The 22,707-nt window shown below is 41.0% G+C and overlaps 1 long non-coding RNA gene across 4 annotated transcripts in view; it reads left to right on the top strand.

The window, feature by feature from the left end:
* The first annotated feature begins 1,022 nt into the window (after nt 1-1,022).
* LOC137855789 (uncharacterized) overlaps nt 1,023-22,707 on the top strand; it is a 28,649-nt gene continuing 6,964 nt past the window's right edge. For 2 of the 4 annotated variants that reach the window (XR_011095943.1, XR_011095940.1), the window contains exons 1-3: nt 1,129-1,286; nt 11,721-11,859; nt 16,747-16,842. This is a non-coding gene — a long non-coding RNA (uncharacterized lncRNA). Of the gene's footprint in view, nt 1,287-11,720; nt 11,860-16,746; nt 16,843-22,707 lie in introns of all 4 variants that reach the window. The other 2 variants (XR_011095941.1, XR_011095942.1) reach the window with 2 other exon arrangements.

Raw genomic sequence — 22,707 nt, 5'->3', positions numbered from 1 at the left:
GGCCCTGAACTGTAGTTTCGTTGTGGCTGTTGCTGCTGCTGGTGTCCTGTATTTCTGCAATAGGAAGCCTGGGGGTTGCAATACATCTTATCATTCACCTCATAGTGGACTTTGGGTTTACTAAGCAAAATAGCTTTATGTAAAACAAATTACAGGAAGATGACTCTTTCCCAAAAAAGCTGTAATTCCAAACAGGAAAGACTAAAAGGAAAGATGTGCAAAAGTGTGGAAAAATTAAACATGCCTGGCATCTTCATTTGGCAGGCCTGGAACCCAGAAACCTTGCCAGAACCTGTCACCATTCTGTTTCTCTACATTTAATTTCTTTTTTAACCATTTGGTAATTTCTTTCCCATTCCAGTGATGAGTTACCTGAAAGTCTGCCTGTTGGCTTGAGAGTAAAACCAGATTCAGAAGAAAGTTTAGACTTAGTGACACAGCGTGTGAAACTTCCCACTAGCCCTGTCCCTGTGGCAGCTGATGAAGTTTCCATCCCAGGGGAGAGCAGTGCTTTGAGCAGCCGCAGGAGGTGTTGCCAAGTTCCTGAATTTCAGGATTTTCCCCTGAAGGCCAAACCAGACACATCTTCCTTCAGACTGACAGGTAGGGCAGGCATCCTGCTCGTCAGTGCCAGCCGCTGTCCAGTCACCCCACTAGGCAGCCGCATCCTGAACACTTCACAGGGCTTTAACTTGGTCACTTAATTGGGGAGAGGTGTGGGTTAAAGTTAACCCTGACATTCCTGAGCCTGCCTGCGATTTTTGAAATAAAGATACCTTGGGGAGCTCTGAGATGTGGATGTTGAAATTAGTCCTGGAACAGAGGAAGCAGGGGGTAGGGGGCAAACACCTAAGAAATCCCTCTTCAGTAGCAGTGAGTCTGCATGGGTTTGAGCGAGTTGTCATATTTGTAATGATTCTGAACAGGTCACTATGTTGTCCTTATCCCTACTGTAGGATGAGAGTTCCCTAAATCTTATCTTAAAGCTGGGAGAAAATAGGTTGCCTAGGCCTGGGGTAAACTGCTGAGAAAACCTTGATGGGTTGCAGGTGGGAGCAGATGTCTTCTTTCATCAGGGCATCTGCTGTCCCAGGTGGGCTGGTGTGCTCCTCCTCAACCACTGCTCTGCCAACCTGCAGGAAACACACTGAAAAGCAACCTTAAAACACAGCAAGCAAAGGTATTTATGCTTTGTTTATGTACTCAGGAGCTCCCAAGGTGGCCAGAAGTGCTGATGGGGAAGTTTGGATGTGATTCAAGGGGAGCTCAGGGAGTTTCAGTCCAAGGTGAGAACGGTATCAGAGCAATAGAAGGGTCAGCCTGTGGGCAAAGGTGTGTGCTGAAAAACTCTGAGGAAGACTTCAGCTTCTGAAAAACAAAGGCAAGCTGAGGATTATAAGTACTTCCATGGGAAACAATGCCCTGCAGCTCTGACACGTGCTCTGTGACATATAATGGGCTGCTAACCAAGTGGCTCACCAAGCTCTGTGGAATGTTCTCCATCACCAGGAGCTTTTGAAATCATGAGCTGATTTTTCACTAAAAGAGATGTATGTAGTTCAAATAGGCATTAATTCAGCGAAGTTATCTGGCCCGAGTGATGAAAGATATCATGCTACGTAGTTGTGTTAGTCCTTCTTTTGATATATTAATATTTTTCCAAACAGCATGCTTGCTGGACACTTTTTACAGATCAAAAAAGATGTTCCACACAATATTAAAGCTTTGTTTCTGTGATCATATAGGAAAGCAGCTTACACAGATTTTTGAATGGGGAATGCATTTTTTGTAAAATACAACTAGCACCCTCCCCAGTTTGTGAACTGGTTTTCAATTTCAGATACTCAATAGAAGGAATCTTGGGTGGATTATATTTTGGGTAAAATTCATAGATTGCAAACTTCTTGTGATCCATTTTATTGCAGCAAGATTCCTTCCAGAAATGTTATACTATGTGTTGCTGTTTTGTGACTGGGACATGTGGTAACTCTACTTCAAGAACTAGTCAGTGCCAGATTCCACAATACATTTCTACGTTGTCATCCATATAAAGGAAAATCAGAAACATCTGTCCTTTTCTTTTCTCTTTTTTTTTTTTTTATTCATTGAAAATAAATGTTACAAGCACAAACTAGAATAGGTAGTAGAAGTTGGTGCACAACAGTAGAATAAAGATAGTCATGTGAAAATGTATTCTGGGGTTTATTAATCAAAAAGACAAATCATTAACTATTATTTACTAGTAATAAACATTGGTATTTAATAATTTGAAAATTTTTAGGAGTCATCACGGCTCATCTTGTGACCATGTGTCTATGTGGAATGTTATAATCGGTTTCCAATTTCTGAAATCAGTTGCAAAAATTGAACTGAAGGTAGAACACTTTTACCTTTCCAGAAGCTTGTAGCTATGTTTTTTAAGTATTCACTCCAATGTGTTTGTAATTATTCACTCCAATTGCATATTTTAGAAGTTCTTTTTCTTTGTGTTTATACTTACTGTGTGTCATTCTTTGGAATAGGCTTGGGCCAGGTATCTGTTTGCCAGGACACATACTTCCCTCCTGTCCATATCTGTCATACCATAGACAGCTGCAGCCAGTGAGAGCAGCTTCAGCATTATTGTAGAGAAAACTGTTTCAGGACCTAAAAGATAAAATTGGAAAGATATTAACATTTGATTAACTAGGGAAAATCTAGTGCATTTTGCTTGAGGAACAGCAGACAGAACAAACTGCTTTTTAAACCTTGTTTGACACAAATTTTCAATGAGCCTGTAAGACCTCCTCTGAATGAAGTTGCTGTCACTTTTATCATGCCAGAGTATATCAGCTCTGAGAGGAAATTTTAGCAGTGTTCTTACCATGGGTGCTTGGAAAATATCCCTTTATGTCTCAATTTTCTGTATTCCCATAGATTAGGAATAATCTCTCCCTCTCTCTCATCCTTAATAATTCATACAGAGATCACTTGCCCTGAGTGTTTGTTGCAGTTCTTTATTTTTGGTAAACATCATGCATTTTTTTCAGAATCTGTTGGCTGATAATATAACAAGAATATACCAGCATTATTTCTTTAGATTAATAAACCTCAGGACTGAACGAGTCAGGGCTGAGTGAAATATTTTAGTTCAAACTTCTTCAATGAACTTAGGCAGAAGCTGAATATACTTCAGAAAGCGTCACAGCAAATTACTTGTACTGGGGAAAGATAGGACATAATTTTAAAAGCTTTCGTATTGCCTTAAAAAAAATCAACGAAGTATTTTATAACTAAGAATGACTTTGTTTCATGTTTGAACATGAATATTTCACCTTTGTGACTGAAACATTTTTAGTTTGCTAAAATTTTGAAAAAATAACTATTAATTTTTTAACCAGAACTGCCGACACACCAGATAGTCAGGCATTTGCATCAATCTTTGGCCTAATATTTATGTCTTTGTCAAAATTATAAGAAAGTATATAATTGTAATGATGCTGAAATGTATTTTTTGTCCTGTTACCAGTTTTGCTCAAGTTGGGCTTGTCCTCTCTGACTTGTTCCCATGTGATTTTTCATGACATTATTGCCCTTCTGTATGCTCCTGTAACTTAAGTGTAGGACACAGTGCTACAGGCTTTTGTAAAGACCAAAAAGGTGATGTCAATCAAAAAGTATTAGTCAGATTCAACAGAGCAAAGGTGCACTGGTGCCCATCAGACAACAGTGTGTGTGCAGCTGCCAGCTCAGAAAATCTGTAAGCCACAGCTTGCTTATGGGGAATTTCCACTTTGTATTATTCTGTCCTGATCCTATTGCTCCATCCTTAGGTGCCCTCTACTTGGTGGTCTGTGGAGATTGCCCAAGCTGGCATGGCATTTTCTTCACTCTTATGGCAATTTTTGTTGTCACTGATCATGACAGGAACAGACAACTAGAAACTGAGCAGTTTTAGCAGTTTCATGAAGATTAAACAAGACAGGAATGCCGAGAGTATGCAAGCTTTATTTTTTTTTAATCAATGCACTCTTTATGGTGTTGGAACAGTTGTGCCTTTGTTCTGGTAGTGCTGTTTTTTGAAAGATGAGTGACTAAGAGACAGTTGATTTTTTTTTTATATATTTTTTTTCCCCCAAATCTCATGTGTGTCCTTTGCCTGGCATGTCTATCTCTGAAGTGTAAAAATAGTGCACTACTTTGCTTTTTGCATATTAGAAGAGCAAAAAGGGAGCTAGGGAAGAAAAAATACTAGGATATAGCTAGATTTATCCTGAGACCCAGCAAGTGAGGCTATTCCTAGGTGATGCCAAGGAGGCTCAGGGCTCAGTTCCCAAGCCTATGAGACACATGTTGATGAAGGATGAGGTAATTTCCAGATAAAAGGTAGCAACTGCTGTCAGAGCAATTGGTGACAGTAGTGCTGGTGGTGGAAACAGTCTCTGCACAGGTTGTTACCACAGTTGTGCTTGGTAGACACCTGCAGTAGGTTCCATAGGGAGAAAGAGAAGCGGAGGTGGAAGAAAGTAGTGAATGACTGCCACTCTGCTCTGCTTGATCATTGCTTTTTGTTGTTGTTGTTCAGTTCAACTTTCAGTAGTAACATCCCAGACTTTGCAAGACAAATTGCTTATTGTTTCTCTGCTGTAATCCACTATGAGATTTCTGATTGGGAATACACAGCCTGGCTTTCAGAAACGTGCATTGTGCATCCAGGCTTTGGCTGTGACAGACTCGAGTTCTTAGTCACATAGGCTATGGGGAGGGAGGGAAAGCAGTGGGACTTGACATGTAGCTTAATAAGTTTTGTTTAAGGGCAGCCAGAGATTGTTACGTAGCCTTGATAAAATTGTGAATGATATAGTTGACCATGAAGGAGCATGCAAAGGACGAGCATGCAACTGAGTGGATGTGGCAATGGTAGCAGGGGACTGCAGGTATGATTTTGAAGAAAAAGCTTTGGAAACTGTTGTCCATCATGAGTTATATGTGAGCCAATGGTGGTGTGTTGCTGTGGTCTGCATGTCCAGGAGAACAGACTGTGATATAAGGTGTTCTTTGATTTTTGCCTGGGATTTGGAAAGTATGACTTCCACATATTACCAATATTAATACATTAAGGAAAACTTTTTTGTGTGTGTTCAAGTATTATTTTAAAGAAATAAAAATATGATTGGAAATTTCCTTTAGAAAAAATCCAGCTCAAGTTTGTATGGCCACATAGTAGGAAAAAGCATGGCATCTTTACAAAGACCCATACTGAAAGGTATCCTTTTGTATGCAGTAACAAAGTTAACTGAAATGAATTTGATCAGGTAGGATTTATTCAAGCAGTTGTTACAAAACTGCACGTGAATATAAACACATCACGTTTATGAAAAATATATATATATATATATATATAAATATATAAATTGGATATCGGTCAAGATCTGGTCTATAGCCATGGAAGCAGGTGGGTGGCCTGACTGTCAGAGGCCTAAAATGTAGGGTCAGCAAAGGTGATCTACATTAAGAAGAGTTATTTTAAATCATTGCACTGGCAGTGTGGAAACTTATTTCAGAATTCTTTATACCATAACGAAAGACAAAATTTAGTTCTGGTTGTTTCAATTTCAGCATAATATTTTACTGGTTGTGGCATCAATTTAAAACTCAGCCAGTGGCTTTAATTCATCACATGAAAGCTGACTAATCTCTTTGTATATTTCTGATTATTGTAGCAGGCATACAATAACTTTGTATTTAATAACAATCTATTCCTTTATTTATTTTATTTAAAGATAGGCTGAATCTTGCAGGCCAGGTTTGAGTAACAATAAAAGCTCTTGCAGTTCTCATGCATATCCAGTATCTTACAGAAACACAGAAAAGGTACAGGAGAGAGACACAACCATGTGCAGACTTCCAGAAATAAACAAAGCTTAGAATTTTTACCTGAGAACTAAAAGGAAAACTGACATGCTTCTGGCTTATCATTCAAAAGATTGAGTGAAATTTCCTGGAAACCCCTAAGAAAAGCCTCCCTAATGGGGAAACATAAGAAGAGAAAAGGGGAGAGTAAGAAAAAAAACCATGAGCGAACAGAGATCTCTTGAGCAGTTGACATAGACTTGAGGTCCTGAATGAATTCAGACCTGGTACCCAAGGAATATAAAGCCAGATTGTGCAAGGTGCTTCTGAAAATAAGGTTAGTTGTTTCCTCTCAGAAATCACTTGGCACCTTCCACACTGGCTGAAACCCTGCCAGTTTTTCTTTCTTTCTCTCCTTCTTTCTTTCATTTGTGATTACTGTATCAACTTCCCCAAACTTGAATGAAACAAGGAGAGATGTCTTGGTGACCAAATCTCGTGCAGCTTTCTTATTACCTATTTAAATATGGCCAGAGGAGGGAAGGGAGTAGGATTTGCATTTGGCAAATGGGCTCAAGCTCACAAGCTCTCATTTTACTCCTTCTTTATTTGGAGCTGCATAAGAAGGGTGATTTAGTTGCAAATGAATTACTTTAATAATAGGTTTTGAGTTGCACAGAACATAGACTATCTTGACCCCATTTCTGCAGCTGTAAAAGTAAGAGCGTGGGTGTGGTTGCTGGTAGCTGTCCAGGATGATACAGTTCAAGGGGGTGGATAAAATAACATTTACACTTACAGTAACTGTTTAAAAATGTAATTGAATTCTGCCAAATCCTTCATGTTCGTTCGGGGAATCCAGCTCTTTAGGGCTGCCAATACTCGACTCTTCTCACCATCATTTGCTGCAAGTTCTCTCTTCCTCCCAGATGCATCTTGCTGCAATAACCTCCTCGTGGACTATGAGGTTCCTCCAGCTTTGCTCTACAAGTGGCAGGATGCAAGCAGGGACTCAGCCTGGCCCATAAGACTCAGCAGGGAGGAGGAACAAAGTCCCAGAGGAGGTGTTCCACTTACAGCTCCCTTTGTGCTGCAGCAAGGGCTCCCAGGCCAGCAAAGGCAGGCGTCTGTTGGATCCTTGAGGAACCATGTGGCAGAGAAGGCAGAGACCTGGAAGCCTGTGCTTGTCCTTCTGAGCTTGAATTGCAGAAGTGCTCCCAAGCCGTGGTAGCCATGGGTACCAGGTATCCTGTCTGACAGAAACATAAGATGAGGTCTTGACCACTTTGCAGTCTCACAGTTGCCTTTTAAAAGTAGCCAAGTGTTGATTAAAATAACCTGGTCATTTCAGCTGGAATAAGTACTCTTGGTCTCCCTGTGTCCTTCCTATTGCAGCACCCAGTTTGAGGACACAGAGTGGTTGATTCACAGGGACAACAGAACCATCTGTCTATCCTGTTTATATTAGGTCATGATGCTTCATCCTCTTTGGCTATAATATGTTCTTTCAGATCAGCATATAGTTTTGAATACACAGGAGATTTGGTGTCAACTCTTCAGTGCCTTATTCATGTGGCTAATTACCTTTACTCAGCAAAAATAAAATAAATAAAAATTAAGCTTTCTACTTTGAATTTGGCAAGGATTTTCAGACTAAAAATCTGTCAGGACCTCACTGCAGTGACAAGATTTGTGATTTTGTCCTTTTTGCTGTTAGCTTCCCATACGTAACAAATTTGAAATATTTCACTGATCTCGAGCAAATTTGGAAGCAGTTGAAAGTCTCAAGGAAGAAAGTTCCTACAGGATGATGAAAAACTTGACCTGAGTAGAGGAGAGAGACTCAGAGTAGGGAGAGCTCAGACGTTGTACTCTCTTTTCAGCAGCACAGACTGCAGCAACTGCCATTTCATGTCTGACACAGGGGTCGTAAGGGTCATAAGAGACATTGAGACTAGGGGGAGATTTCTTGTGGTTTTGTTTCCCTCAAGGTCCTCTCCAAAGGGGGGGAAAAAAAAAGTCTGTTGTTCATGGAACATTTTATTATTTTTATAAATTAAATTGGTTTTAACTCTTTAAGCTTTTTCATCAATGGCATTTTCTTCTGCCCTCAAGTCCTCTGTGTCTTTCTTGTCTTTCTTTATCTTCTCCAGATTTTTTTTAGCACCTAAAGTACAAGTATCAGGTTGTAGGTAGAAATCTATTTCTGATCTTAACAGTGCCATACTCACATCCTTACTTTTTCTTCTCTTCAAAATCATCTGGCTTATCTTGCTTCAGCTTTGAAATGTGTTTCTTGTCATGAATCCCAGCTCATCTCTGCAGCTGATAATTGTTAATCTAATGCCTACCTTGTTCTGCAGACTGAGGCTGGGTTTTCTATTCATGAAAACATAGGCATACTTGGCACACTGGTATCTCATATGGGGTTGTCAAGATCATTCTGTATGACCACCAAGACCTTCTTAGCTAGCACTGAAACAAGCTTTTAGTCATTTAGTCTCAACTGATAATTATTTTGTATTTACTTCTACTGATGTAAAATACCATGGTACATCTTTTCAACAAAGCACCCTGATACAGAGACAGCTTTCTCCCTTTGGGAAGTAAAAAATAAAAATAAATAGGCTGGATCATATACAAGAGATGTCAGTTACATCACTGATGAACTGTTTATATGATAGCACTGCGGACAGAATAATAACCTTTTGGAAGAAATCTCTTCAGTTTCCTCAATCTAGCGATCTTCAGTAATTCTGTAGTGGGAAAGAAGGTGGTGACTTGCCTGAGGTCCTGCATAGAAAATATAGTCATAGCTGTCCTCAGAAATGCAGACTTTACAATCATATAGCTTTACATTTAATTTCATTTTGAATTACATTTCCTTTGTCATGAGAATATTCTTTAAAAACTGTGTAGATAAGAAATCCTCACAGAACAAACTTATATTATTTTTTTCCTTTAAAATTCCTCAAGCTCTGTGGTTCTTATGGGGAACTCAGGCAATCATTTTTAAAGGAAATTCATTATAAAAAACCTTCAACACCTTTTCTTAGGGTATGAGTATTTTATCTTCAGAAGTTTTTATTAAATCCTTGACTGAATTTAAATAATTCAGACAATGAAACTCCATTCAGTATCAGCCCAGCATTTATAGAATCATGCATCCAAAAATCTGGAAGAGATTGAATAAACCATGCCCCAATCTTTAGCATTTGTAAGTCTGTTTGATCAGGCTGTTGAAGGAAACATGAGATTATAAAATTGTTTAGACGTTCAAATCAGTGAAAATTAATTGTGAGGAAAGTTTCCTATGCCCATTCACCAAACAAATTCTACCCACAAAATTTGCCCAAGGTATCATCTGAAGCAAGCATTTACGAGTATATTGTTTTAATTAGGATATGGCAGTTTCAAATACAACTTTTGAATCCAATCCAAGATTTTCAGTGTACACAAAGTATTTCCATAACAGACTTTTAAATATTTGAGCTTCAACTCTGGTTTGATGAGCTGTTCTAGTCTGGGGCTAGTAAACAAGTCTAGAACTTGCTGTATTTCTCCCAGCAGATAAATCATCATCCTCTTACTTTTAACCTTGCCTGGATCTGTCAGTCTGTCCTGCAGTCTTTATCTCCAGGCTAGCAGACAATGCAGCCATTTCGTGTGAACATGGAAGGATTTTCAGTTGTAACAATAACATTAAAGAGAGCTTTTGGGGAAAAATCCTCCTCATAGCTATAAAAGGGGTCGGCTTCCCTGCAGGTAAATTTTCCCAGCAGTATGCATTGATATATCACTTCTGCCGAATTTTAATAGGGATGGAGTGCCTGGTTTTGCATGTAGTAAAGATGTTTGATCTACATCCAGAACATGGATCTGTTTTTTTTAGCTTCCCAACATGCAACAGCTGTACAGGTAAGAGCAAAATAGTGTGTGCCTGGATACAGGGCAGAATGGAAATGCCAGCTTTTTTGATTACGTTGCCAATGGATTTCAATGGTCAAAAAGATCGTTTCCTCCAGATGGAACATTTTTCCAGTTGCTAAGAGGATATGTGGACATCTGAACATGAAATCATTCCTTGATGTGTTTGGGCTGTAATAATTTGTGCTGTTCAGAGAGAGAGGTTTTTGGTTTTTTTTTTTCCATATTTTTGGTTGGTTTTGCTCATTTTTATATTTTTTTTTCCTGTGCTCTTCTCTTGCCTTTATCACCCCAACACATCTTAATATTTTCAACTTAAATTACACTTTGCATTCAATATCACCTTTACTATAAAGAAAAATACCCTTTCTTAATGCTATAACTGTCAAGATGTCTGTTGGTTTTGTCTGTTGGTTCTGTATTTCCCAGGCCTTGCAGATTTCTTATTTCAGAAGGGTCAAAAGAGGTTCTCAGGTGCAGACAACACCAGATGGGTTCATGTGAGCATGGAAAATACATCTTGCATCTTTATCCACAAACATTTTTGAACAAAAACTTGCTAGGATGCCGTTCTAGGAGCCACCAGATCTCTCCCTTTAGTCAGGAGCTTCTGGTCCCTCCTGCTTTTCTTGGCACCCATACCAATACCTGGAGCCTATGCACTATCCCTGTTTCCTTGCTGCGCTTACTGCAGGAAAGGCCAGCTGGTGAATGCTCGCAGCTGGACTCTTTGAACCTGGGCTTGTTTTATCCCCTGAAGATGTTATGATGATCACTCCACCAAAATGCAGATGGGTTTTGACGCACTACAGGCTGGGGAAAAAAAATAAAAGGTCTAATGAGACTGGCCCAATGTCATATGTCTGGAGGTGGGTACCAGAGAGGGAGGGAGGAAGGGAGAGAAGAAGGGGGGTTATCTGAGCTGCAAGAAGAGCTGAGAAACCAAAGCTGAGTCAGAAGTTTCTGGCCGAGCCGCCTCCAAGTTTCACAGACTTTGTTTCTCAGCAGCAGTGGGCAGCAGGGCTGACCTTGTGAGTCGTGAAAAGTCTTGGCTGAGCAGTGAGTCTTGCTGGCTGGACAGAAGGCATTGCTGGTTAGTCTTACTCTGGCTGACAGGATCACTGCTGCACTGACTTCTTGTAGTTGTAGCAAAGTCCTTTCATCCCAGTAAGATTTGCTCTCTGGTGGGCTGGGTTTCTCTTCTTGGTGTTCTGTGTGAATGTCAGAAAGGTTTGCCCTTGGTTTTTCATTGCAGTACTGCCAGCCTGGTTGTTACATGGCACTTTTAAAGAGCTATTTAAAATCTCAGCTGACAAAAAAGGAGGGGGGGAAGCCTGTTTCATATTTCCCCACATGAAATATTATGTTTATCCTTCACTAGATAAAAAAAAAAAAAAAAATAAAATAAAAAAAAAATCTTTGTTTTAATGTGGGTTGATTCTAGCAGGGGAATTATTTGGATTTCCAAATTTACAAAGCATTCTTCCTGAGTGGTTAACTGTTCCCATATTTGTTAAAAATGGAGGGGAGAGGAAATTACCAAAGAGGTTTTGAAAATTACCCTGGACACTAATGTTTTTTTTCTGTTTGTTTTTTCTTGTTCTAACTCTAATAAAGATTTCTCAAGTCACACTGCTGTGCCACTCTCTTCTAAATGTCTGCTTTGGAAATAAGAACAATGTTGTGAACAGTTGTATGGTGTTGGTCTGTTTTGAATTACAAAATGTTTTTGTATCATAAAGCTCTGAACCAGGTCTTTACCTCCATCATTAAACATGAAGGGACAGAAACTCAGCTGGCCTAACTTGGCTTAGCTCCATGAATTTCACTGCTGTGGACAAGTTAAAGACTTCACCCTTTGCAATAAGATTCCTCCTTACAAGATTTATTTGGCTTGGTTATGTAAATAATCCCTGAAATACAAAAATAATTGTATTGATTCAGCCTCTGCTAACTCACAGGAGAAATCCAGTGCGAGGCAGGATGCAAAAACCATCAGCGCCCCAGCCACAGCAGTCTGCAAGGGGCAGGACAGCACTGTGCCGCGTGGCTCTGGGATGGCTGTAAGCAAAGTTCAACATCTGCTGAAGGAATGTGCAGGTAATTTAAGCCCAGGGCTCTGTCCCCAGCTCCTGGACACCCCAGTAGTCTGCTGGCTGGGCATGGTGGGGACCCACATGATGATTGCAGTGGTGGTGGTGCCTGGATACAGCCAAAGCATGCTGGTGCAGCAGCAGCAGGGTCACCTCCTGCATGGCCCCACACCAAGGCAGCTTGCTCCTAGAAACATTCTGCTAGGAAAATCTACTGATTTATTTATGAGGTTATACCAACCAGCAGTGCGGTGTTGGCTAAAAATAATTTAGGGGCAAGCTTTGCATGCTGGTGGCCGTCACCTTGGCCATCTTGTCAGAGCTGGAGCTCGATTTTGATTCCTGCTCTGCAGCTCTGTATGCTAACGGAGTGCCATAATTTTAGGGGCATGAAAATAGCAGAAGACGAGAAGAAGCAATAAGTCCCTGAATACCCAGCTTGACATTTACTCAAAACAATAAGGACCCTTCAGATATCTCCCCTAAACTTTCTCCCATAGTTACCCACACAGAAACCTGGGGTTCTTCTCTATACGGTACGTTTCCCTTATGGGACCTATTAATTTATTGTTGGCTTCTGCAGGATATATTTTTTTTCCTGTTCTATCATTCTTTGAAACCCAGCCCGGCTGGGTTGCAGTAGTACCAAGAGTCCCAGCAGAGAGCTGTAGAGTAGTCCTGAGGAACTGGAGTCTCTGCTGAATGTCTGGAGATCCTGAAGTGAGTGGACAGATGCTCAGTCTTTATAACAGAAAAGGAGAAGACATGAAAAGTCATTATTTGTGATGTCTGGCAAACCTACTGTGAGGCTCTTTGGAAGGGATGAGGTGGTGGCTGCAGAGGTTGTTATTCCATGAGCTAAACCAAGGAGGCAGGAAGCTCCCATCAAATTGGTTTGTGGTAGAGTCCTCAAAGTGAGTTTCCACCTCATCCTGTCCTTTCCTAGCAAAGAAGAAAAATGTGCATCCTTTTAAGTGGTAATTTGGAAAAAATATAAGCAAAGTCTGTGTAAGCAAGCGCTGCAGAAGTGCTGCCTCTTTTTGGCTTGGGGTGACTGTTTTTCTATGCACGGGCTTCTGCGCTGTCAGCAGGAGCAGCACACCCTGCTCAGGATAAAATCCAGCCTGGAGTCAGAAAAAAGGAAGGCAGTTTAGGAATGTACCCATCAATCTCAATGGCACGGTCATCCTGACGCTTGGTATGGGGATTTTCTGATACGAGCTGTAAATAATTCATGCTCAAAAGTGACTGCATAGGCTGGTAGTTCTAGCCATCAGCCAAGGTCTTCTACTTCTCTGTAAATGCAGTCTTTCTCCAAGATACAGAAGTACTGTTTTTTTCACAGTTATATGCTAAAAGCAGATGGAGGATACATTTTTTTTATTTTTTTTTAAAGGTTCGTGGAAATAGTTATGTTCCTATATGAGGAAATGAACTACACTGGCATGGTCTGAACCGTGAAGCAGCCGTGCTTCTCCCATGCTCAGGGCAGCGCAGTGGGTAGGTGAAGCCCTTGGACCTGGGGGAAGAGCCCTGAGCAAGGGCTGGGCCAGGCTGGGGACTGACATCAAGCAGGGGATCATTAGGTGACATCTGTAGGAGGCACTGGAGTCTATCTAATTCTACCTCATCATACCTGATTTGCTGCTGCTCTCTTGTGCATGCAGTGGTGTGTTTTTCTGAGGCGTGTGGACTGTAGGCTTTTTACTTCTTGGACTCCAATCTACCTGAGAGCAGCTCAAGCTTCCCTTCTTCAGATCCCAGGTCCTGTTCTCCTACACCTCAAAGCACTGCACATGTGTGTGTGTACAGGGTTGGCAATGATATTTGCTTCCTTCCAACGTGGGAAGTGCAGAAACTTGTGGAATTACAACGGCTGAAAGAAGGAAACTAGGGCAGCACTGACATTGATGGGTATTCCTGTGAGCAAGGCCCATGGCTGCTCCCTTACTAACTGTACCTGGCAGCACTTGGACAGCTTTGCTTTCAAATTGCACGTTTGAGATTAACAGAAACTGTGTAAGTAAGTGCTCTGTGCAAGTCTAAAGCACCGTACCATATGGTGTGTGACAGGATTTAGAACTCAAGAGCTGCTTACTTTGTTCCTGAGATACTTTTAAATTGGTGCATTGGTTTTCTTTTTGCATTTCACTGTTAGTTTTTTTTTAGAACACAGCCCAAATATGGAATCCATTGACTAGATAAGCCAGAATCTGTTTGCAGTTGATGGAAGGAGCCAGTTGAAAGGACTGGATTTTCTTCCTTTCATTACCAAGCTCTTTCAGATAAGGCAGTATCTTCTTAAGAGCTCTTTAAGTAAATAACCAAATAAGACATTTTAAAGCAAGGACTTCATAGAAAATCTTGAGAGAGGCTTGTTCTCTTTCCTTTCAATTAACCCTGTAGTGTTCACCACAAAAGTAACCTGGTTTAATGTAACTCTTGGAGAACAAGGCACAGATGTGCAAGCACAGCCACTTCTCTCACGTATGTATGTGCAAATCCACAATTGCACAGGGAGTCTGCAGGCAAAATCAGGCTATTATGACAGTATAGGAGCACAGGTTTTTGGTCAGAGGACTTTCCATTTTTGATTCTTCTGTGGTTTGGGGAACTAGCCTCATGGCTTATTTATATGAAGGACTTCAGTAAAGAGCTCACAAAATTAATTCAGATAATTTACTGCCTTGTTCTGCAGAACAAATGGACTCAATGGATTTTTATTTTAGCTCAAGCTCTTTTTCAAGTCTGACCAAATAGTTTGGGAATGTCGACTTCTACATACAAAATGTTGGTTGTGACCAATTAGAAGTGCATAATACTTTTTCTGTTCTTATTTTGGATGAACTTACTACAAGGCAAGGGCAGTCTTGTAGGTCTCTGAATGTCTGGTTGTCAGCATATATTAATTTGTAGTTTTCTCACATCACCATGACCATGGAAACATGGACTAAGTCTAGTTTGCACATTTCTTTTACCAACGTGAAGAAGAACTCTATTGAAGATGCAGCTCTGAGGTCCTTATGTTAGCTTGGCTTCTTTTCCTTCTCCACACAGGGGTAAGTTTTACTGCTAAAAATTTTAATAACTGTTGTGCCTAAAATCTTTCAAGAGTTCTCCCTAACGGTCCCTACAGCCTGGCACCCTGTGTCCAGAAATGGGTCGTAACAAAAGGCATTGGAAGGGGTAAAACTATGTGCATAGAGTACCACAAGGCACCTTCAAGAACCTCTTCAGGTTTGGGAATTCTGAGCCACAGGTTCCATATAAGCTGTTACCTTTAGGATCTACAGAAGACTAAAACTCTATGGTCCTGATTAGTTATTGTATTGCTCACGGTGGGTTTTGGACCTTTTGGAGCAGTTAGAAATGTATTTCCTTGTGTTGAATTTAAGCCTTGCTGCTTGGTAACATGATTGATTGATACCTATTTCCTTTGTGTTAAAGAAAAGGGAATAATCATCCCCTGTTCATTTTCCCTACGCCTTTCATGCTTTGATAAACCTTCATTATATCTCCTGTGTTGTCCTGGTATCTCTTGTAGCCTTCAGGAAAAAAAAAATAATTTAAATCTGAATATATTCATAGACAAATGCAGTGAAAGAACATTTTCTTCTTTAAATAATTTTTAATATTTCATACTGCCTCTGCAGAGCCCTGTCTTGACATTTTCTCCATGATCCCATCTTTTTTTTTTTTTTTCCTTTCTAAGAAGTGATGGCTACTTTAGAGCTTGTTACAGGCACAGTTAGGGTAATTTTCTCCCTCTGATTTCTCTGATCTTTTTTCCTGTTGATTTTTGTGAATTTTCTGTCAACAGTTTAATAAATGTGTTTGAGAAGTTCATGATCTTCATTAAGAAGTTCTTGGTCCACAGACTGTTACAACTTTATGAGCAAAGATAAAATATAGAACATGTGTTGGATTAATTATGCAAACTACCCAATCGAGCTACAAATTGGCACATAATTTAGGACTGACTCAAGCACAATAGATTGCTAGTTGCATAATTTATGATGCTAGTGGAATTGTTTAATGCAGCTACTAACCACAAAGGGAACATAGAGTTTAAACTATCTTCTGACAAATCTGTGTCCACCTGAGAGAAATATGGTCTTTAAACAGCACTAAAGAAACAGGACCTGGAATATTTGAATGTGTGTAGAGAGAAATCTCATGGGGCATAGCTGTGTTTGTGAGCCACAATTAGCTCCAAGTGCATAATGTGGGGGGAAAGAAATCAGCTCCTAGCTTTTAGCAGTATTCATTTTTTTCTCCCATTTACGCACAGCAGTTTGAGGCCTAAATACAAAGTAATTTAAATGAATATTGACTATTGAACTGTGGGTTTTTACATGTAGTTCTGCATAGACAGAAGCAGTCACTGGGCTGAGGAGAAGCTGCACGCTTCACTGCCACCAGGTTAATCTGTGCCACTCACCGTGCATGTGCAAGAATTCCCCAGGCTTTGTTGCAAAAGTTATTGCAGTGACCTTGCAAGTAGCCAATTAACTCTATTTAAATACTTACTAATGGGCAGAGAACAAGCATAGTGCAAACTAACGCTAAATCTTCAAATGCTGTTTTGCCAATAATTAGGCTCAGGGCTCCAAGCACTGACCTGCTGTTACAGTTTGCCTGAAAGCCCTGACATTTTTCCCTGACAAAGGTGCTATTGAATGTGGGGCTGTCATGGCAGAGCTGCAGTTGCATTCATTGACAGTATGCCCGGGGGTAAGAGACTTGAATATATACAAGGTGTAGAAAATACTTAATTCACTTGTTAAATCAGTTCCCTATGCTGTTTCACATCAGCACAATTCTTTGCCAGCTGCTACCGTAGATCCTGCTAAAGCTTCAGGAAAATGGTTTTGTTTTGCTCCTGTTTTTACAGGTTGAATGTTAATCTTTGGCATGTTTCAGAGAGTTCAGATAGAGATCCCTGGAAATGAGCAGGAAGGAGCCTGTGTGAGCTGACCTGAGCTAGCAGGTGAGCACAAGCTGCTCTTCTTCATCTTCTGTGTGTGGAAAAAACCCAATGCTGCTTCCATTTATATGTCTAACACCAGACCTAGGGGAAAAAAAAAAAAAAAAGTTAAAGCATTTTTAATCTTCCTTGGATAGGAGGTGTGTGCTGAGGCTTTCTGGTTCAATATATCACAGTAGGGGCTGGCTGTGTGTAACACATCTTTTTAAAGTTGTATGACCTGCTTTTCTGGATGCCTATTTTGCTTTGCTTCTATGACAAGTGAAGGGCAAACTTCCCTTAACATGTGAAACCATCCCAAAATAGAGACACGTTCATCTTCAAAGCCAATACAGAGAGAGTTGACAGTTAGTCCATACATGCATGCAGCAATAAAAAGCCAAGAACAGAGACAAGAGGCTTAGACACAGTCGTGGTTGAGTTATTATTAGTTAAAGATTCCAAAATTTGGCTTAGAAATCTGTGCACAACCAGCTTTCTGTGTTTGTGGGCAAGTCGTGTACTTTCCATGTAGCAAGTTCCTTCTTTGTAGAGAAAGGCTTTAATTTGCTTCATTTTCTGTGCTTTCTTTTACTGTGTGTCTTCACATTGTTTGCATACAGTGACTGCTTAGGATAAATACATTTTTATGTCAACACAAGACTTATGCTTAATTATATAAAATCTAGTTGCCTAGACTGTGAAAAACTTTCAGGAAATACATTGAGATATCAGAACAGAAAAAATAAATACCTGTAAATTCTCAAATTGCCCATCATTTCCAGCTGTTTCTTGCTTTATATCTATGTAACCATTTTACTTGTAAAGTAGCCCAAAAGAAGTGGACAAGAATAATTTTCTCATTCTTGGTATTTACAGTCAGTCAGTAACATGTTTGTCTTTCAGCATCTGAAACCAAGCCCTTTCAAACAGATAATATCAAAGTTGCTCAGACATTACTGCCAGGCATTGAACCATGGGAGCTGGACTCTCATTTTTAAAACCTTCACATTTTGGGGCCAGCATTGCCACTATGGACAGGCAGAGCTGGGAGCAGGATGCTCTTTGTCCCTCTTTAGAACCAAATGACCGGGAGGGAAACCTGCTTTCAAAAGCAAAAATTAGTGGAAATGAAAACTTTTTTTGCCTCAGAGTGTGTTAACTGTTTCCCAAGTCATTGTTTCAAACCTGTTCAGACTCACTTAGCTCGGATTCACCTCCTTGAGCTCATTGTAAAGATAGCAGCTGACTTTATTTAGCTTAAATTTAGTTGTGGAACCAAGCTATCCTGAATAGTGTTTGCAAGGTTGGATCAACCGTTCTTCTGTAACCTAATCCACACCCTGTGCTTCAGGAGAGCAACACATCAAACACACCACCAGGGTGGCCTCATCTGCTTATTACCAATTAAATACCCCTGATGTCTATTGAAAGAGTTACTATGATTTTTTAATTATTTTTTTCCCCTAAAAGACTGGATCGGAAGAAAAAAAAAAACAGCACAGGGGGAACATTTCACAAAAGCAATGCTCCATCCATGTGTTTGCATTTACTAACAAAAATAACATTTATGATGACAGTGACATAGATCCAATTGCACAGCTTGGAAAATAGTTTACAAATAAATGTTTGGTTTTGTTTAAAAAAAAAAAAAGAAGTTAGATTTCTGTTCAAGCTATTGTTCTAGGAAACTTTAAGAATAAATTAAAACTATTAGACACTTTCCCTTGTCTTTCAGTTTGTTAGCATCATCTGAGAGGAACTTCAGCAGTCATTGTTTCTGAAAACTAAAAAAGAAAGATAAAACATATTTGAAAATATTAAGGTACCTTTTTTGCTGGTTGAAAATTAACATTTATTTTAATTGAACTGTGATTAAAATTAATTACAATCTAATTAAAATTCATTAACTCAGGTAATTAAAATCTTGATTATATGCATCAATACTTTACATGAAAAATTAAAGACAAACGTGGTATTACGAAGAGAGAACTCAGTCCCGATGGTGTGTTTAAACAGTTCCACCAGTGCATATGCAGACATTCGGTCAGGTCTAGCAGTAGCCTATTGTGCTGACACAGAGCCCTCAGGTGTCTTGCTGTTGTGAATTGTCTCATTTTCAGCTGTTTTCCTGTCTGGGAGCATGTTCTGCAATGTCAGAGTAGCTTGCTGGGCCCGATCCATTCCCCCTCTACAGAGCTGCTTTTCCAGAGGGAAGGCGATCAGCTTGGGTGGCCATGGGTGAGAAGGAAGAAGAGAAAAAGGAGACATAAGCTATGTGAACAAAGACAATAAATGAGAGATAGTATGTTTTAGATGAGTGTGCATTAAGGTGGAAAAGAAATGGATGTATCCAACGGGCAGAAAGAAGCAGGGATGGATGATCATGTCCCACAGAGAGCCCCACACGTCCCAGATAGCCACCTTGTGTAGTGCAGAGGATGGTCTGCCCCTCTGCAGCTGTGGGGTCGGGTCAATTCAGGAGCGGCCCTGTTAGGCTCCAGGGCAAGCTACAGCCAGCTGTGCTCCGCCTGGGAGAGGAGCACTGCGACATGATGTAAGGGCCCTGCGGGCGAGTGCGGTAACCAGCAAACACGGGAGATTCCTCAGGGCTCCTGTTGTTGACAGGTCTAGCTACAGCATAAGGGAATGCGTTGTTATTCCAGGAAGCCTTAATGATTTTAGCAGTTGGCTTCCAAGGAACCTGTTTTTTTTTTTTTTCTTTCTTTCTTTTTTTTTCTTTCTTCTGCATAATAATTGCAGCTTTCCTGGGATGTTATGAATACATTAGATATGCTTTGATAAATTGTTTAAGGTTTGATTTGAGCTGTCTTTCTTTTTACTCTAGTGTGATCCATTGCTTAATTCCAGATATTTCGCTTTCCCATAGAAATTAGAAGATTTTTGTGTAGCATCTGTGTAATCTTACACAAGTACCTAAGAGCCAGACTGCTAAGTCTGCTCCATTTCCTCTAAAGAAAGGTTTCTTCCTGTGGAGAAAGGAACTGCTTTTGCTTTCACTGTGGATGAGGAAGGTGGGGGAAAGTACACACCAACATGTATATATCCCATATACACATAATGCTATATAAAATGTGTGTTCGTGAATATATGATAAAAGAACGTGTATATTGACAGATATTTGAAGTCTGGGTATAAATTTTGTTTTCCTTCATGTGTCTTTGTGGTGTGTAGTATGTGTCTGCGGTAGATACAGTCATAGAGTTGGCCCAGCCTGTACTTCATGCTGTTGTCACACTGATGTTTTCTCAGCATTTCTTGAAAACGTTCCAGACTAGCTCTGAAATTCGGGGAAATTCATTATGGTAGATTGCTCTTAGTGTTAGCATTTTAGGTCCCAAATAAACCTCAGCAGCATGTTCCTGAACATCGGGAAACACTTTGACTGTGTGGGTGACAGAGCCCTGGCACAGGCAGCCCAGAGAAGCTGTGGAGTGTTCTTCTTGGAGATCTTCAGCAGCCGCCCAGACGTGATCCTGGGCAGCCAGCTCTGGGTGGCCCTGCTGGAGCAGGGGTGGGACAGGTGGGCTCCAGAGGGTCCTGCCAGCCTCAGCCGTGCTGTGGTTCTGTGATTCTGTTCCCAATCAGAGCTGTTTTCGGCCTGCTCCTGTTTAGAAAGACTTAATGAACTCCTACTTTTCAAGCACATCTGTCATTCCCATAAAAAGCACTAAGTAAAGGAATGAAAATTGTTTTCTAGGAAGAGTTGAATCCTCAAAATACTTCTGTCTGTTGCTATATCTCCTGTGCTGTTGCTGCCTGGGTTTGATTTGCTTAGGACTAATGGCAGGCCTTCCAACACGATGATTATTCATGTGGAAGTTGCTGCTGCTTTCAGTCTAGCAGAGCTGTGCCGGGCAATTCCTAGGGCCTGGTGTAAGCTCCTGCCTACTAACTTTTTAATTATCTTAGCGAGGCATGCCGTGCATTTAATCTAGCTCAGCCATCCGCTTGGATGACTCACAAAGTTGAATTTGCTGAATTGGAAAGGAATGCGAAGCACCCAGATGACATTGGCACTGCGCAGTGCTAGGGGAAGAGCTCCAATGCAACAGGAAACCAGTCCATCTGGTGCTTTTCATCTTGGTCTGCAAATAATCTCCATGGTCTCGCTGCCTGTGCCTGCTCGTATGAACCTGCAACCCTTAAACCCCCTATCCAGGCTGTCTCACTGCGGTCCTGCCCTGTTGAGGCCTACACATAAAGCTTTGCAGAGCAAGTGGCAATGGCCTGATGCAAATCAGAAAGAGCCATGCTGCCCCATGGCAGATTGAGCCAAAGGTCTGCTTTCCCCATGTACAAGAAAAAGTAAGCAACAATGGGCTGGCAATATTTGCCTCAGCCCAGGGTTGTGCAGCCTGTTGTTTGTAGGCCCTGGCTGATCCATGGGACAACGGAATATGATAACTGATGTGATGGCACCAAAACAACCTACCCTCTGGTTACGGCAATGGGAACACAGCTTTGACATGGACACTGCCAGTCAGGAAAGTGTGCAATTAATAATTAAAAGAACAGTTTTGCAAACCCGCCACTTTACTTCTTTAGTGATAAGGACACTGTTTCACTCCTGTTCTGCTAGCCCCTGAACAACATGGGATACAAGAAGGACATTGGCCTCTCTTCCCATCCCCAGTGTTGGGTTGTCTTTGATTTTGAAATGGCTGAGAAACACTGCTTTTAAGCACTCAGCCAGCTAGCAGAGAGTGATCCTGCTGGAAATGTGACGCACAATCAGGTTTTGAAAATATACTGTCTGAGAGCTGGTTGTGACCAGCTGATACATGCAAGAGAGCATTACCGTGTGCTGTTTTTAAGTGGTGTTTAATCAAAACAGGCTTGCTAACACTTTTGGGTTCATGGCCGTGGCAAAGATTGATAGAGGTGGCCGACTGTTACGGAGAGCCATTCCCCGCTATCGTTAGCAGTGCTCCTTTTAGCAGTGCTCGCATAAATCCCATTTCCCCTGTGCAGTGTCTAGTCAGCTGGTGATGTTTCAAAGGAGAGCACAAATCTTCTGGCAGGTGTGGGGCAGCAGTGGGGGACCACAGGGAGAGCTGGGGCTGGAAAGGGCTCCTCTCCCCGGGTCAGCACCAGGGCTGCTCTGCAGCTGGAAAAATGCGAGGGTAAGTCCAAGTCAGAGAGCACTAAGAGGGATTCTGTTTTCCAGCTTTTTCTAACCAAAACCCCAAATATTTCTACTTGGAGAACTTTAAAGAAAAAGAGAGGAAGAGGTATGTGTGTGTGTGCTCTTCGGTGAGTGGTGGAGCAGCTAAGGGACTTGCCCAGGTCTCCTGTCTCTACCTCACTCAAGGAGGAGGCAGTTGGGAGGCCCTCAGTCTCTCCTCTTGAAGTTGTTCCACTTTGTATAAACAATTAACATTTACTAGAAGAGGGGCTGGTGCTCAGGAAGTCTCATCTCTCAGATGAAGACCCGCCAGGCTACTGATTCATACACACACGTGTGCTCTCTCTCAATGAATAGTTAATGTTTTATTAAAAGTGGAATGGGTCCAAGGGGATGATTCAAATCTCCTCCCTGGATCCAATGCTTGGCTTTCAGCAAATATGCTTTTTGTTCCATCAGAAATGTCATTGCTTTTACACAGCTCCTTCTTCTTCCCCTCATCTAAATGCCCTTCTTTGTTCCAGTTGATTTTTGTTTTGTTACTGGCCCAGACCCTGCCCTCTTCTTTGCTCCTTGACCCCGTGAGCAGAAGATCTATGGCTCCATTATATTTGAGATCATCTGAATCAGTGAAAGGGCAGAAGGTATGTTTTCTTCTGAACTGAGCTGGGGAGGGCTACGTTGCTCCCATCTCCACGCCACCTCTCAGAGTATTCGGGGCAGACTCACACTCACCAAGT

The sequence above is a fragment of the Anas acuta genome, chromosome 4, assembly GCF_963932015.1.
Source record: "Anas acuta chromosome 4, bAnaAcu1.1, whole genome shotgun sequence".
Taxonomy (NCBI): domain Eukaryota; kingdom Metazoa; phylum Chordata; class Aves; order Anseriformes; family Anatidae; genus Anas; species Anas acuta.
The sequence above is the reverse complement of the archived record's forward strand: the minus strand, read 5'-3'. Positions and strand labels throughout refer to the sequence as shown.